Genomic DNA, 17,746 nt, shown 5'->3' with positions numbered 1-17,746 from the left:
TCTTCTGTAGTTCCTGTAAATCGGTAGTTAGTTCTAGAGGCTTTGTCAGATTAGGATTTGGTTATTTTGCTGGCAAGACTTCCCTAGGTGGTGGTATGTACCTTTGTCATGCCCAAATTAACACCTCTGATTCAAACTACTGTTCTGTGCTAGGGACTTGCATAGCCAATTGCTTCCTTGACATTTCCACTTGGACATGTAACCGTTATTTCAGACTTAATAGATCCAAAATAGATACTTGCTCCCTTTCTCCCACTCTCAAATGAGATACCACTATTTATTTATTGAGCTACTCTCCCATCAACCTGTAATACACTTACTCCAGATTTTTATTTGGCTCAATCTGTATATTCTTTCAGATTCTGCTCAAATACAACCTCTTTAAAGAGGTACATTCTGAATGTTTGTTCTAAATAAGCATCTACTATCATTCTCTATTCCCTTACACTGTTTATTTTCTTTATAGCTTTTGTAATTCTCTGATACTGCTCATTTAATTTTTCACTTGTGTATCAGCCTGTTTCCCTCACTAGAATATAAGCTTTAATACAAGGCTGGGATGATTTTGCTTTGTTCATTACCAAAGTGCCTGGCACATAGTAGGTGGTCAAATACTTGTCAAGTATTGACTGAATGAATGGTTCTGGTTACCTTGTAGTAATAGTTTAGTATATCATTAACTAACTTAAGCTTCTCAAGTGAAATGATCTTTTAGTTTATCTACTTGGATTTCATTTCAGGCATGTATGTAGGATTCTTCCACGAGCCTGCACTTGCCCTCATCTATTTTCTTGAGACCTATTTCCTCTCATATTTCCTTTTCGCTTGGCTTTATTCATTTGTCTCTGTTTCACCATCTTCCCCCGCCCCCAATTCTGCGTTTGTTTCCTTTTTCAGAATTAAGGGCTTCATTGGAATGTCCCAACTCATATGGTGACTTTAAGCATTGTCATCTTTATTGCTTATTCTTCTCTGCAAAGATATGACTTTTACGCCATCTCCCACTTCTTCCCCATCCAATTATATACAAGACTCTTTTGTCTTTTCCTAGGTATTGAAATACTGTATTTTAACACTGTTTGAATTTTCAAAGAAACTTAAAAAATATTCTGTATTCTATATTACATTTTACACAGATATCTCCAACCTGCTCTCCTATTGTTTCTCCCCATAAATCTACTTTTGAAAGTTATTTTCTCACAACTGCTGAATTTTATATATCCAACTGACATTCAGTGAAGCTGGGATGATATTTCATGTGAAAAAATAGGTGCTTTGAATCATGCCACCCGCCCCTCACCATCCCCAATATATCCAGGTCCTGATCTCTAGAACTTGTGACTGTTACCTTATATGCAAAAAACAAAGACAATGCAGATGTGACTACATTAAGGATTTTGAGATGTGGTTATCCTAGATTATATGGGTGGGCCCTAATATAATCATATGTTTCCTTGTAAGAGGGAGGCAGAGGGAGATTTGACATATAGAAGGGAAGTCAGTGTAACCATGAAGGCAGAGCTTGGAGTGATGCTGCCACAAGCCATGGAATGCCAGCAGCCACCAGAAGCTGGAAGAGGCAAGGAGTGGATTCCTCTCTAGCACTTCCAGAGGGGACATGGCCCTGCCTGGGTCATGATTTTGGCCTAGTGATACTAATTTTGGCCTTCAATATTGTGAAAGAATGTGAATTTCTGTTGTTTAGAACCACTAAGTTGGTGATAATTTGTTACAGCAGCTGCAGGAAACATACAGAAAATAGATCATTAGTAAAAATTTGAATTTTAAAGGTGTTGCTAGTAAAGGCTCAGAAGGAAATGAGGCACATGTTTTTAGAAACTGGAGAAGAGGGGATATTTATTATATGGGAACAAGCAGAAGAATGGCTATAAATCTTAAAACAATGGAATATCTTTACATTGCTGAAAAAGAATAAGGTCAATCTAGAATTCTATGTCCAACAAATGTTTCTTTGAAAACTGAAGAAAAGTAAAGATATTTCAAGCAAACAAAAGCTGGAATATTCTTTGCCATCAAATCTATACTGTAAGAAATATTAAATGAAGATTGTTAGTCTGAAAGAAAATGATACCATTTGAAAACTTGGATCTACACAAAGGAATAAAAAGGGCCTGAATTGGGAAATTTGTGGCTAAATATAAAGGACATTTTTTTTCTTTTAGAAAAATTTCTTTTAAAGAAAAATCTTTAAAGCAAAACTAATAACATGCATTGATGAATTTATATAACATGTAGAAGTAAAAAGGTGATAAAAATATAAAGGATGAGATGAGGAAATGAAAACATACTATGTAAGAATACGAGAAATGATACAATATCATTTGAAAGTAGATTCTGACAACGTAAAAAGCAGTATTGTAACTTCTAGTGTAACCAAAAATGAAACAAACGTATATGTAATAGCCAATAAAAAAAGGTAACATGCTATACAAATAGTCAATTCTAAAAGAAGCCTGAAGAAGAGAGAAATGGAACAAAACAAATGGGACAAATAGCACCATGATTGCAGATTTAAGCCCTGTTATAATTAAATACTACATTAAATGTAAATGGCTTAAATACTCCAGTTAATATTCAGTGATTGTCAGACTGAATAAAAAATATACAAGAGATAAACTTTATATTTAAAGACAAGATAATTAAAAGTGAAAGGATGAAAAAAGATATTCCATTATAAACAGTAATTATAAGAAAGCTGAAGTAGCTCTATTACTGTCAAAGTAGCCTTCAGAATAAGATATATTACCAGAGATAAAGAAAGCTTATAATGATAAAAGGATCTGTTTTTGTCAGGATGAGCTAAAAGTGAAAATGTATATATGATTAATGGCAATATTTTGGAAATAGATTGACAATAAAACAGAAATAGACAAATCCACCATCAAAGTTGAAAAAAAAATTTTTTTTTAAGATTATTTATTTGCGAGAGAGAGAATGAGAGACAGAGAGCATGAGAGGGAGGAGGGTCAGGGGGAGAAGCAGACTCCCCGCCGAGCAGGGAGCCCGATGTGGGACTCGATCCCGGGACTCCAGGATCATGACCTGAGCCGAAGGCAGTCACTTAACCAACTGAGCCACCCAGGCGCCCCAAAGTTGAAAATTTTAAAACCCATCTCTCAGTAACTGATAGAACAACTAGACACACAAAAAAATAAAGATCTAGATGATCTGAATAACACTATCAAGTTTACCAAATGGATATTTATAGAACACTATGTACAACAACTGCAGGATACACATTCCTTTTAAGTGCACAAGGAACAGACACTAAGATAGACCACATGCTAGGCCATAAACCAAATCAATAAATTTAATCATTCTGGAATCATAACATATTTTCTCCTTATTAGAATTAAATTAGAAATAAAAAATAATATATCTGAAAAATCATCAAATATTTGAAAATGAAATACTACATTTGTAAATAACTTATGTCACAGAAAAAAATCACAGAAGGAATAAGAAGATACTAAGTAAAAATACAGGTCAAAATATATGAAATGTATTTAAAGCAGTGCTTAGAAATATACTTATAATTTTAAATATGTATGTGAGGAAAGAAGAAAATCTAAAATTAATCGTCTGTGATTCCATCTTAGAAAGAAATAGAAAAGCAAATTAAACCAAAGATTAGTGAAGAAAATAAATAAATGGAAATCAATCAAACAGAAAACAGACATTAATGAAATAAAAAGCTAGATTTTAGAAATGATCAATGAAATTTATAAACCTCTAGCTATACTGATCAAGAAAAAAACCCAAATTACCAATATCAGGACTGAAAATAGTTTTATTACCACAGATCCTATAGACATTAAAAGAGTAATAAAGAAATACAAAAAAGTTCATACCATAAAATTTGACCACTTAGATCAAGAGTTGGCAAACTTCTCCTGTGAAGGGCCAGACAATAAATATTTTAGGCTTTATGGGCCATGCGGTCTTTTCAAATACTCAACTCTAACACTGTAGCATGAAAACAGGCATGGACAATGTGTAAATGAATGGCTGTTGATGTGTTTAAACAAAACTTTATAAAAATTACACAATCATGGATGTGGATGAATCTGAAAAAGATCATGCTGAGCACAAAAAGCAAATAAAAATACATACTGTATGGTTTCATTTATCTGAAATGCTAGAAAAGGCAAAAGTAATCTATAGTGACAGAAAACAGATCAGTGTTTGTCTGAAGCTGCGACGGGTGTTGGTGATTAACTATGAATGGTATGAGGAAACTTTTCAAATAATGGAAAAACTCTATATCTGCATTTTGGTGGTGGTTTCATGGGTATTATATATTTGTCAAAATTCCTCAAACTGCACACTTAGAATGGATGTGTTGTAGTGAATGTAAATTAAACCTTGATAGATTTGATTTAAAAAACAAGACAAGATTAGAGAATGCAAACAGAAACAAAACAGAAGATGGGAAAATGGAGAATTAAAACAACAAAAAACAGACTTTCAGGTGGAGGAATGGTACATGAGAGAATACCTGTTCGATAACCTTGACCCACCAGTACATTTGGTGAGTGAGAGAAACTGATTAGGTGTAAGAGGAAGTTAAAAAGAATGTGAACAGCTGTTGGATAGCAGATGCCAGGAAACACAAAATGAGCGAATTCATTACCAACTGAAACCAGAGAGCAAGAATATTGAATGTCAGGTGTTCTCATTTCCTTTAGTTTCTTTAGGCATGATTTGCAGCCTAGAAAAAGCGAGTAGGCATTACTAAGGATTAGGGATTGTAGAGCACATTTGGCTAGTAAGTGCACAGTGTTAGGAAAAGCAATGTAAATAGGGCTACATAGTTTAAGGGGTAGGAGTGGTAAACCTTGGTTAGTGAAGAAGAGGTTGAGCATGTATGAAAGATAGGAAAGGTGAAAGGTAAGAATGATTTGGACTAAGAAAAATTACTTTCTATGATTAGTTGATACATAATGCAACATGAGCTTTCCAAAGTAGTATAATGGCAGGCAGCTAAGGCTTTTGAAAATATAAAACACTTCTATCAGGCAGACTTAGAAAAAGTCCCTCCTCTTTCTGTAGGGAATAATCTCAGTGGACATCAAGCTTATCAACTTGTAGCTTTGACAATAAAGTATTTCACATTCTCCTTAATTAATGTATGGCTCTCAGTGACATATTTTTTCAAGAGTTACTCTATGCCCAGTCTCTCAATGTGTTGTGGGCCTTACAGTCTTTAATGCAAGGTATGCTCTAAGTTATAACTCCTAAAGGCAGAAGACAAGTTCACTGTAGACAGTGAATGGACTAAAATGTCTTTAGCCTCCCAGGGCCTTAATAGGGCTGATGGTGGATGATTTCTACCAAAGAAAAAGAGGACAAAGAGATTTCAGCTCATCGATAAAGCATCTCAAGAAATGGCTGGAGATTAAATTTAAAGTCAATCTTAAATTAATTTGAAAAATGCACACAAAGATTATTACCTGCACCAATTGGATATGTCAGACCTGTAAGTATCTATGTAGAAACAACAGCTTATAATTAATAATAATAATAATAATAATAATAATAATAATAATAATAATAATAATAATAAAAACCACTACTTTTCCTGGCTAGGAACATAGGAAAGGCAAGTTTGAAACAAAAGAGTTGTCAAAAGGGACATTTGATATGACATCAGCTATCAAGATCATGAGTATAATTTTTAATAGCTTTTGAAATTTTGATATTTTTGATATTAGCCCAGTGCTATGCACATAATAAATGCTCAATTAATACAATCACACCTGAATTCCAAGATCCCTCAGTGGTGGAGAATAGGAGAGCTGTAGGGCAGGATATCCAGTATCAGAGCTGAGTCAAGAACAGCAATGGCATATCAAAGGAGAGTCTCTCACAGTGGCTGGCGCAAACACAGGAAGGAGGAAGCATTCTTCCTCCAAAACCTAAGGAGCCACTTGTTAGGCCCAAAGGAGCCCTCTGTTGCCAAGTCAGAAACAAAGCCTTAAACAGATTAACATTTTTTCCCCTATGTGAATATACAAGGGTAAAAAAACCCTTAACCTTTCTCATTATGAGAAAATTGAAAATTGACAATAGCATGAGCTGTTCACCCGTATTCTCCTCTCCTCCATTAGTGGACCTCCAGAACCTGGAATGCCACCATCTAATACAGTGACTCATGGGATACAGTGGTGAAGTGCGGAATTGGAAATTCTTCCTAGACCTACTGTCCTACTGGGTGTGTCATCTGCCTCCCTCCAAGTCACTCCTCTGTACCTTTGGATCTCATAATGTCAATGCATGTTGAATAAATATCTAGTCTACACACAGATAAAAAGCAAGAAATGCCCCAAAGGGGGGCACCTGGGTGGTTCAGTTGGTTAAGTGTCTGACTCTTGGTTTCAGCTCAGGTCATGGTCTCAGGGTCATGGGATTGAGCCCTGCAACAGGCTCTACACTCAGCAGGGAGTCTGCGGGAGATTCCCTCTCACTTCTCCCTCTGCCTCTCCCCCTGCTCACGCACACAGGCACACTCTCTCTCGCTCTCTCCCTCTCTCAATCTCTTAAATAAATAAATAAATCTTTTAAAAAAAGAAAGAAAGAAAAGGAAATGCCCCAAAGGCACTTCTCCTAAATAGAAGAATCCTTTGGAAATGGATACCTCCGTATTTGGGGATACACTGAAGTAAACATTTTCATTTTAACAATGCACATCCACAGAATAGTCAAATTACCTCTGGGTAGGAATCAGCAACATGGTCTCAGAGAGTCCTTCACCTTAAAAGGAAAGAATTTGGAAAAGCCTCTAGTTGCAGTGTGATCTCAGGCAAGTCACTCAAGGTCTCCGGACCCATCTCCTTCTCTAAAATGTGATCATGACAGTGGTGCCTGCTTCATAAGATTGTCATGAGGATTCATTGAAATACTGCACTTGAAGAACTTGGAACAGTGTGTGGCACATAAAGACAGTCCAATAAATACTAGCTATAATTACTGTTATTGAAAGAAATTCAACAGATATAGCTATCAGGATAGTAGGAACTTTGTAGGACTCACAAACTTTGTAACTTCCTCGAATTCAAGTCAGTTGTAGGACCTTGAAAGAACCACAGGCCTCTTATTTGGAAGACCCCAACACACATCATCTTTTTTTTTTTTAAAGATTTTATTTATTTGAGCGAGGGAGAGAGAGAACAAGCTGGGGGGAGGGGTAGAAGTAGAGGGAGAAACAGACTCCCTGCTGAGCAGGGAGCCCGATGGGGGCTTGATCCCAGGACCCTAAGATCATGACCTGAGCCTAAGTAGACACTTAACCAACTGAGCCACCCAGGCACCCCAACACACATCATCTTAAGCAAAATAAATTGTAGTCATATTCTCAAATAAATGGAATTGTTATAACATTTTTGAAAATATGTGTAATCTTACTATTGACATCTTTTCTTATTTTGAACACTTTTTTTTTAGGTCTGAAACATTTTTCAAATAATTGCTGCTATGTATTGAGTGCTTAATACCCACCAGATACTGTCCTAAGAGCATTACATGTCTTAACTTATTTAATCGTCACAATAACCACAAGATAGGTACCTCTATGGCCTCCATTTTACAGGTGAGAAAAACCAAGGCACAGAGATCTTAAGCAACTTCCCATGGTGGCATAGCTAGTAAGGAGCAGAGCTCACGTAACATCCCAACATGACATGACCAGTGATGAGTAGAACTTGAGCGATTGCCCAAGATGGCACAACTAGTAAGGACAGAGCTCAAGTTACTTGATGAAGAGGACAACTTTAGGAAGGGGTAGAGCTAAAGGAACTTGTCTAATATGGAAAACTGATAGCTAGCAGACCTCGTGTAACTTCCCAAGATGGCAAAGCTACTAAGGGACAGGGATTAAGTATCTTCCCCAGGCACATAGCCTTTGAGGGCTGGAAAATGCAGGTGGTCTAGCACCACCCTTCATACTTTCTACTGTAGTACCTGTCAGGCTTAATTGGTTTGAGGCTCTGTGCGGTGACTCCTGACAGATAAAATGGCCTTCTCCATTTTACATGCGTTTTCTCCCTCATTTCTTCAAAGTGGGTCATAAGATAAAAAGTCTCTTTTCTTGCCTTTGGGAGGCAAGGAAAGGGGAGCATTGAAAAGCCTGCCTCCCACTGCATAGCCAGTCTAAAATTAAGGAGCCTAAGGCTAGAATGTTGGCTTTTGAGAGGACTGGAAAGGCTGCTGAGACCTGAGGCTGGAGAGAAAAAAGAGGTGGGTTTAGAATTAGGACGAGGCAAGAGAGCCACTTGGCTTGGATATAAAATTTAAGGTTCACCAAAATACTCAGGAATTAAGATAAATAATATTTTAATAAAATATTTTTGAAAATTAAAAAAGGCAGAAAAAGAAGCCCATGAAGAAGAAAATATCAAACTTTTAAATAAAGACAGGATCTGACACAGACGGTATTAGGTGAAGCAATTGAGGCCAAGTCATGCAAGATGAGTGTTAGAAATACTGCATTTATATATTTCTTTATGTTGATTACTGCGCTTTTGGAAACCCCTTAAATTTTATGCCTGAGCTGAGTGCCTCACTCACCTCATCCTAATCCCGATTTTGGGAAGAAGGGTGGGGCTAGGGAACCAGTTGGAGCCTGAGGAATAATCCTGGGGTCACACATGAAAAAAAGAGGACACAAAGCCTCACTAAGAACATCCCATACCAAGTTCCTTTTCCTATGTTCTTTATTCCTGACAGCTACCTTTCAAGGCAGCTGTTAGCATTATTACTTATGTAACAAAGCTGAATGCCAAAGTCATAAGGATAGAAAGGTTTCAAGATCTACCTGCCTCTAGAGCCTGGCTGTTCCCACTACTGGCCAGTATGTGCTTAATAAGCAGAATTTTTGACATTTTTTAAATCTTTTAGGTCACAAGCTCTACCACATGAAGACAGAAATCATAATGAGAAATTTCACTGACTTGACTCCTTTTGAAGCTGCCTGAAATCTTAAACCATAACTTTTCTCTCCTGGTACTCTTGAAAAAATTATAGTTCCTCCTCAGTCACTCATATATTACATCTAATAAGAAGCTTCAGACATAAGAGTGTTGATGGAACACACCCTTCTCATATTGGGGCACCGTTTTCTGGGCCACAGCATATTTGGAACAGAAACATTCAGTTAAGTGAATTCAGTGACAATTTACACTTGTGTTGTAAATCCAGCCCATTATTTATGGTAATCCAATTTTGGGTGAAGCAGAAAGAGAGTGGGCTTGGAGTCTGAAATGAAATCGACTGCCAGTATGTTACTTTGAATCATTTATTGAAATCTCTCTGGGGTTTAAGTTTCCTTTTGTATAAAATAATAGGTTTTTTTTTTTTCATGAAAATAAGATTATACGAAATCCTGCCTTCCTTAAAGTCGACATGACCCAGTGATGAAGAACCTACATTGTGATTTCTACTTGCGCATCAGGAATCCAGGGTCAGTCAATACTTTTACCCATTGCCAAATATAATTAAAGCATAGGGCTCTCCTTGATCTAAAAAATAATTAAGCCTATTAGAAAACAACTACACATAGGTCTGGCTCCATTGGTTACTTCATCATTTCCGTCTGCTGTAGCCACTTTTGGCATCTAACACAGCTTGGGCTCTCGTCCATAAAAAGACAGCTATTACAAATGCATTATTGTCATCTTGTTTGTACAAGTTCTGTTGTGAACAATAACCATTTATTATCTTAAAAAATTACCTTTTGGCTTCCATAAACTAATATTCTATGAATTCATACACTGAGCATAGTCTTTCAGGCAGAAATTAATCAAATACATTTTTTGTGCCCCATTAGATTTTGGGCATAACTCCACTGTGTTTAATCTTTGTATGCTCAATGGCAGGTACAATGCTTGGCTTGTAATAGGGTTCTCAAGAGACAATAGTTGATCCTTGATAGATATCACAAACAAACTTTTTGTTTGTTTCATCCTTGGATAAATAAATACTCTAAACACTAAGCTGTCCAGAGTCTGCTATACCCGTTAGCATATGACCCATGAATCAGAGCATCAGATGGAAAGGTAAAGATTAGGGACTAGAAGATCCTGGTGAATGATATCGTCAAGCTTTTCACTTATTGGAACTAATTTAGATCAAAGGCTAATTCTTGCCAGTTAGCTTCATTTTCTAATATTTGGGCATTTGATACTTTAGAAAGACCTTCTTTGAAGGAATTCATTCATTCAACAAATATATGTAGATTAGGTATTGTTTTGGGTACCAATGACTCAAAAATGTCTAAGATACGTCTCTGTCTTTAAGGATATCACAGCTAATGGATAGCAAGGGCATATAGGCAAAAAGTTAAATACAATGTAAATGAAATGATGGAAATATGTCCAAAAAAGAATATGGGCATAAATGGGAAGTGATTTGCTTTGATTTTCTGAGTCTAGAAATATTTAACAATGAAGCTTAAGAATAGTCTAAAAGATGAGTAGGACTTTTCTGGGTAGAAGAGGAGGAGAAAGACATTCCAGAACCAGGGAAAGCATCTGCAAATATATAGAGATACAAAATAGCATGAAAACCTCAGGAAGCTATAAATAGCTTGGTGTCATTGGAACAAAGGATTCTTGGGGAGGGTGGGTGATTGCACAGAGAATTAATTCAGGGACCAGGTTATAGGGAACACTCTGTACCAGGTGAGTTTTGACTTGATTCTATCTCAACAGTCCTGAGAGATACAGGGTACCACTTGGCTCATGTTCCCATTAGTATGAGTGGCTCATCCAAAATGATTGATCTCCTTTTGCCCATGCAATTTTGGGTTGGCTTCTTCCTCTGAGAATTTCAAACTTGGCTGTGCATTAGAGTACTCTGGTGGTAGCTTTGAAAAAATACCTATTTCTCGGGCCACCTGGGTGGCTCAGTTGGTTGAGCATCTGGCTCTTGATTTCAGCTTAGGTCATGATCTTAGGGTCCTGAGATCAAGCCCCACATCGGGCTCTGTGCTCAGTGCAGTTTGCTTGAGATTCTCTCTCTCCCTCTGCCCCTCCCCCTGCTCACATTCTCTCTCTCTCTCAAATAAATAAATAAATAAATAAATAAATAAATAAATAAATAAATAAAATCTTTTTTAAAAACATATTTCTCCTTCTCTTTCATGCTATCCCTCAGATTAATTTAATGAATACAGCACAACAGTGATCTCTGAACCCTTGTGTAGGGACCATTGACATGGGAAGACATTGCAACAGAAGTATCATCAAGGTAAAATTTACTGTTTTGGGAAGGTCACAGTAGTTACCTTGGGGAGGATATTTGGGAAGGAAGATAAAGGGCACAGATGACCAATGGCAGGGATTCTCCAAGTCATTGAAGTAATAGAGGTCAGATATGAAGAGAATCTAAGGCAATCGGAGTTGGTTCACAACCTTAGAAGTCCCCAGTATAATCTGAAACTGGTCCCTGTACATGGAAGGCAAGGAGAGACCAAAGAAAGAGACCACTCCAAATTGGTACGTAGCAGTTTTAATAAGCAAGGGAAATGACATATGAGGCTTGTCTTGGGTGGCCGCAAAATGAGTAGATCTCTGTAACTGCCCCTTAATCTTAAAGAATGTATATAGAGGCCTTAAATGGGGTTCAGTCCTGTGTACAGCCCAGGTGGTCTCAATAACACAGTACTGTCTCAAGGCTGAATCCCTGCGGCAACTCCCTGTATGAGAATGGTGGGCAGAATGTACATTCCAAGGATGGGAGAGGAAGTGAGGAGCCTCCAATTGCCCAGGTTCAGCTCAAGGGTCCAGCAGGTGGCCATGTCCTCTTGATGACCTCCTCCAACAGTCTGGTATAAAGGAGGAAATAGAAATGAGTAATCATATGACCCTAGAGTCTGTGACACTGGGATTCCCTGGAACTAGATGAGGAGAGCGAGGGGCACTAAGGAGTTAAGAATGACTCCAGATTTCTGGCTTGGGGTTTTTGGAAAAGGAAACTAAAGAATCTCAACCGATTCTGAGGAAAAAGCAAAGAACTTAATTTGGGACATGGTTTGAAGTTGAGATGCTTGTGGTATATTTAACATTAGATTTCTTACGGGCAGTTGGATATCCCAGCCTGGAGCTCTGGAAAAAGGTCTGGGCTGAAATGGGGATTTGGGAGACATCTTTGCTTAGGCAAAAGTGGAAACTAAGCCAACAGGTGAGATCACTCAGAATGGAAAGAGTAATAGAAGACTGAGAATTAAAGTCTCAAGCCAACAAGTTTTAAGAGGAGAGTAAGAGAGAAGAGTTAGCTAAGGACACTGAGAAGAAGCAACCAGGAGAATAGGAGGAAATCCAGGGGAGAATAATGTGTCAGAAGTTATAGCAGCAGGGTGCCTGGCTGGCTCAGTTGGTTGGGCGACTGCCTTCGGCTCAGGTCATGATCCTGGAGTCCCGGGATCGAGTCCCGCATCGGGCTCCCTGCTCAGTGGGGAGTCTGCTTCTCCCTCTGACCCTCCCCCCTCTCATGCTCTCTCTATCTCATTCTCTCTCTCAAATAAATAAATAAAATCTTAAAAAAAAAAAGAAGTTATAGCAGCAGAAGAATAGTTTTAAGAAGAGGATGTGGTCAGCACTTAAAACATGTTAGAGACAGGTCAAACAATGACATGACCATTGGGTTGAGCCCAGAGGAGGTTCTCAGTAACTGGTAACAGCAATTTCAGTTAAGCAATTAGGAAAAATTGGAACCAATTTGCTGTGGGTCAAGAAATCAATTGGAGGTGAAGAAGGAGAGATGAAGAGTATAATTTTTCAAGAAGCTTGCCTGAGAAGAGAAGGGGAGAAATAGAATGGTAGCTAACTAGGAAGGATCCAGGATTTAATGCATTTATGTGTCTGGTTTTAAGATTGGAGAGAACTGTAAATATTTGCAGAGGGGAGACTAGAATTTAACAATTGGAAAGAAGGGATAGTTGACACAGGGAGGGATGGGAGACCACAGAATGGGCAGTGGGGTTTGCCCTAGTTTTTCTTATGCTTTGAGCTCCTTCCACCAAACTGGGAAAGTAAGAGAGAGCATACCATAAAGGAAGGGGAAAGCATTCATTTCTCCCCTGCCTCCCTACCCATAACTTCCCACCTTATTCTCTACAATGAGCCTATACCCCTTGCACTACCTCAAGATTTTGAAGAAATGCACATTTATAGGCACAGAGATTTTGTGGCAGAAAAATGTTATAAATAAAAAGTATAGGGGTGCCTGGGTGGCTCAGTTGGTTAAGCATCTGCTTTTGGCTCAAGTCATGATCTCAGGGTCCTGGGATGGAACCCAGCATCAGGCTCCCTGCTCCGCGGGAAGCCTGCTTCTCCCTCTCCCTCTGCTCCTCCCCACCTACTCATGCTGTCTCTCTCAAATAAATAAACAAAAAATCTTAAAAAAAAATATATAGTGATGATTAGTATAAATCTCTCATTCACACCACACAAAACTGCATTGACTTGATCTCGAACACGGGGTAGAATTGAAGCTATTGTTAACTCAGTTATATTAAAGTGCATCCTTAGGATTTTTGTTGTATTACAGAATTGGCGATGCTCAGTTCCCAAGACATGATAGCTCTTCTTGTGATCCCTGTGAGTATTAAATTAGGTACTTCAGAAGGTTGGGGGGGACAGGGAGTCTATCCCTGTACTGTCAGTTTATTAGTCAAGTGGGGCTGAAAAGATTAATATTTGGTCCAATTCTTCATCTTTCTCTCATTTTTTAGTGAAGAGACAGATTACTATGGAAAAAACTGCGCTCTCACTGCGCTGAAGTTTTATTATATGTGCCTGGAGAGCCTGATGAGGCACTATGCATTTAGGGTTTCATAAACAATTAAATAACACCCTTCCTTAGTGTAAAATTATTCAGAAACACCTCTATTGGTGTCATTTTGGTGGTTGTAAAGGCAGTCACACAAAGCATGGAAAACATAAATAGTGCATAAAAATAGAAACTGTGCATCACAGGAAGTCAAAATGTAACCTCAAAGGGAGTAACAGGAAAGGAGGGTATTTGGACCCAACAGACCTAGATTGAGATTGTAACTGTGATATCTGCTAACTGTGTCCCTTAGCTCTGTAAACCTCCCCTGTTAAATGGTGCGATGCCCCTTTAGTTGGACAGAAATTTCTACAGAAACTATATTATGTTGGTTTTACAGCCAGATCCTGAGCTCTCATCAGAAACACAGAATGAAAGAAAAATCTGTTTTTCTCAGATCTCCCAAACTGCCAGAATTAAGTTTATCACTTTATACCCTAAAGATTAATACAGAGATAGACTTGGGGAAAAGTAACTTCTTATTGTCTATAAAAGTATTAGCCAGTAGGGCACCAACACCACCAGGCTGACGATACAAGAGAGCATCATGTTGGGGAGAGTTTTCTCGCCTTGAGCTGCTGTTTGAATACTTCAGTCTGTCTTTTTCTACAACCCTGTCGACTGAAGAGATGGACAGATTCCACAAGCAAAAGCCTGTATTGACCAGAAGGTGAGCTTATGCCTGAGAAATGGAATATTCAACTTTAAGACCAAAATACTACAGAGAGTGAACCAAAAGCTGAAACCCAGAGGGACTAAAATAGGCCCTTCTTAATACCCGCTTGACCATAAACTTGCATTGTTTTTTTACTTTAATATCTGCTATACTCTACTCATTTTTTTCATTCCTAATCTTGCTTATCTGCACTTTCCTTCTTTTTTGAAAAAAATCCATATTGCTGGACTTACTCATTTTTCTTTCCAAAGAACCTGAGTTTGCCTTTATTGATTTTTTCTGTAATACCTTGATTTTCTCTTTTGCTCCTTATTCTTTCTTTCTGTTCTCTTTGGGTTTATTCTGTTCTTTTTCTAACTTCTTAAGTGTATGCTTGGCTCATTATTTTAAATCCTTCTTCTCTTGCATAATGCTATGGTTTTTCCCACTAAATGCCACTTTTGTTGGGCCATTTAAGTTCTCATATGTAGGATCTTCATTATAATTCCATTCCAAGTACTTTCTTATTTCCATAATGATTCTTCTTTGAAGTCTGTTTTTAAGTTTACAATTACGGGGAATTTTATTCATCTTTGTGCTATTGATTTTGAACTTAATTGCATAATTGACAGAGAGAGCAGTATGTGTGATGTAGATGATCTGGAATATTGAGACTTGAATTGTAGCTAAGTAAAAGCTCCATTTATTCTTGAAAAGAAATGAGTAGTCTCTAACTATTGTCATTAGATAAAGGTTGCTATTTGTATTACCTGTAGGAGACATTTTTTTGATCTCCTTGAGCTCTTAATTGAGACAAATGAATTTGTTAATTTTCCTGGAAGCTTTATCAGTTTTTGCTTGATATTTTCTTATATTCTTTTTCGAATACCACGACAAAACCTCAGGGCCATTGAAGAGCATAAGACTTGGAGTAATTGATTTACATTCATTGGATGTATCATTAGGTGGATTTGATTAACTTGAATATCTTTGCCCTCTCTCACTTTTCCAGCCTCTTAAGTCTGAGATTTGCTTAAAGCCTTGTTACTTTTATGGTTCCATTAAAGTTTCAGTGCCCAGGGCAAAGTTTTATTAAAGGAGGAAGGAGCTGCTTCCAGGAAATTTCAAGCCACTTCGAATGTTGATGGTGTCTGCTTGTCTGACAGCTTCCTTTTGAGGTTTACATTTCCATTTAACGGGTGACTTCAGCACTGTCCACACACCTTCTGACACAGTCTATAGTAGTGAAAGAAAGAAAGAAAGAAAGAAAGAAAGAAAGAAAGAAAGAAAGAAAGAAAGAAAGAAAGAAAGGAAAGAAAGAAAGAAAGAAAGAAAGGAAGAAAGAAAAGAAAGGAAGAAAGAAAAGAAAGAAAGAAAAGAAGAGAGAGAGAAAGAAAGAGAAGAAGAGAGAAAGAAAGAAAGAGAAAGAGAGAGAGAGAGAGAGAGAGAGAAAAGACCCTGCCAGCCCATGGTGAGTTGAATTTAATAAATTCTTCTAGTCATGATGTACTGGTCCTTTTGTTTTTCCCATTTCACCTTCTTTCTTGATCCTCTTTATCACCATAATGGGGTCACTGGGTCACTGGTACCTGTTTTAGCAGTTAATATTTTGGAAATACTTTTAGCTTTAAAGAATTGCAAAAACAGTATAGAATTCCCATACACCTGTCACCCTTGTATTAGCATCTTCCCTAACCAAAGGATATTGATCAAAACAATGAAATAAACCTTGTTACAATACTATTGACTAAAGTTAGTAAAATAAAGTTGAACATTTCTCACCTTTCACCAGGTTTCCAATTAGTGTCTTTTTTCTATTCTAGGATCTAATGCAGGACCTCACACCACATGGACCTGACTCCCTCGTCTCCTCAATCTACGACAGTGCCCCATTCTTTGTCTCTCATGACCTTGATACTTTCCAAGAGTAGTGCTCCATTATTTTGTAGAATGTCCCTCACCTTGGGTTTGTTTGGTGTTTTTTCATGATTATGCTGAAGTCCGGCATCACTGGGCAGGATACCACAGAAGTGCTATGACTTCCCAAATGCAGCCTACCAGGGAGTACATGACATCAATACAGAGGCGTCACTCCCGATGTTGACGGCGATCACTTGGCTAAGATGATGTCTGCCAGGAATCGCCACTGTAAATTTACTATTTTCCCTTTGTAATTATTACATGTTTGGGGATAGACATCTGAAATTATGCAAATATCCTATTTGGACTTGAACTTTTGTGTCAGGCTACCCAAGACCTCGTCATCAGTGGGCATGAGACTGAAGCCCCTTAGGTCACTGAAACTTGCACCTTCCTCAAAACAGAGGTCTTCCTTATAGGCTTACCTCACAGGTTTGCAATTTCCTTTTCATTTGGCCCCACAGGGATTGTTCTGTCTTACAAGCTCAATGAATACACTTAAAAGAATGCTTGTTACATTTTATCTAGCATTTCATGGTGTTTTGTAATGGAAGACTGTTTTTTTAGGTTAATTGTGATAACATGTTGCTGAAAATGACTGTTGCTTCCACCCACCTGCGTACGTTGACATCTACATACATCTATATTCTGAAGGCCATCCTAGGATGCCTGTATTTTCTGAGTCCGAAGTAAAGACTCCCGTTCTGAAAAAAAGGCTTTTCTTGATTTGTGATTTTTTTTTTGTATGTGAAGAGACCTACAATTGCGTAAAAATCAAATTATGTTCTGTTTAGTCAAACATTGAATCATATATTTTGGGAAGAATAAAACTACATAAAATTGAGACCAGCACAGAAAATCCCGGACATATGTTTTCTGCACCTACGGCTCATTAATCATGTTGCTCAGCTTCTCCCTTTCGGTTCAGGGCATATGATCTCCTACAACACAGTTGCATCTGTGGAACACTGAGCTCCGTTGTTTTTCTGTATTTGCTGCTGCTGATGATATAAGGAAATAACTACTATTTCTAAACTATGGATAGATATACAGGGATACTTAACAAAACAGTTCTTCACATTTTTTGAGAAATTGGTTCTATCATCTTGCATTGCCATCTTATTACATTGCCCATGTCTGACTTCTTTGCTGATACATTTTCACCAGCATGTTTCTTTCTATAGTTTTTTTTTTTTTAATTTTTTGACTGCTGCCATCTGTCATTATAACTCATCTTCTACGCTGAGTGACTTTGCATGTGATGATTGCCGGTTTCCTAGCCACTTGGACCTCCCAGTTCTCCACGAAAGAGGAGGACCTCAC

General features: G+C 37.8%; 1 long non-coding RNA gene across 1 annotated transcript; it reads left to right on the top strand.

The window, feature by feature from the left end:
- The first annotated feature begins 7,413 nt into the window (after positions 1-7,413).
- Positions 7,414-14,709, top strand: LOC118009489. The gene is made up of 3 exons (XR_004678949.1): positions 7,414-9,478; positions 11,173-11,265; positions 13,567-14,709. It is a non-coding gene; the product is annotated as an uncharacterized LOC118009489 (long non-coding RNA).
- The last annotated feature ends 3,037 nt before the right edge of the window (positions 14,710-17,746 follow it).

Source organism: Mirounga leonina, unplaced genomic scaffold (assembly GCF_011800145.1).
Source record: "Mirounga leonina isolate KUSES-001 unplaced genomic scaffold, KU_Mleo_1.0 Mir_127, whole genome shotgun sequence".
NCBI lineage: Eukaryota > Metazoa > Chordata > Mammalia > Carnivora > Phocidae > Mirounga > Mirounga leonina.
The sequence above is the reverse complement of the archived record's forward strand: the minus strand, read 5'-3'. Positions and strand labels throughout refer to the sequence as shown.